The sequence below is a fragment of the Sinocyclocheilus grahami genome, unplaced genomic scaffold (assembly GCF_001515645.1).
Source record: "Sinocyclocheilus grahami isolate Dianchi unplaced genomic scaffold, SAMN03320097.WGS_v1.1 scaffold280.1, whole genome shotgun sequence".
NCBI classification, from domain to species: Eukaryota; Metazoa; Chordata; class Actinopteri; order Cypriniformes; family Cyprinidae; genus Sinocyclocheilus; species Sinocyclocheilus grahami.
Window position 1 is genome coordinate 676,278 of NW_015505459.1, and position 288 is coordinate 676,565.

Below are 288 nucleotides of genomic sequence, written 5' to 3' on the forward strand. Positions count from 1 at the left end.
AAGCACACCTGTAAAAATATTTAAGGTCGTTTTCTTGAACCAAATACCTTAAACTAATTTAAAAGAAGTAAAAAAAAAAAAAAATCAATGTGATATCTTCATTAAAGTATTGGTTTTGCATTATGCTAATGATATGCTAAAATGGGCTTAACAGTTATGAAAATAATGCCACAGTGCAAAAAATATTGGCGCTAAAAACAAGCTACATTTTCATGAATGTTTAACTCTATTTTTCGTTTCGATTTTCAGGTGACTCATGACCCAGATTTGTCCTGGTGAGATTCACCA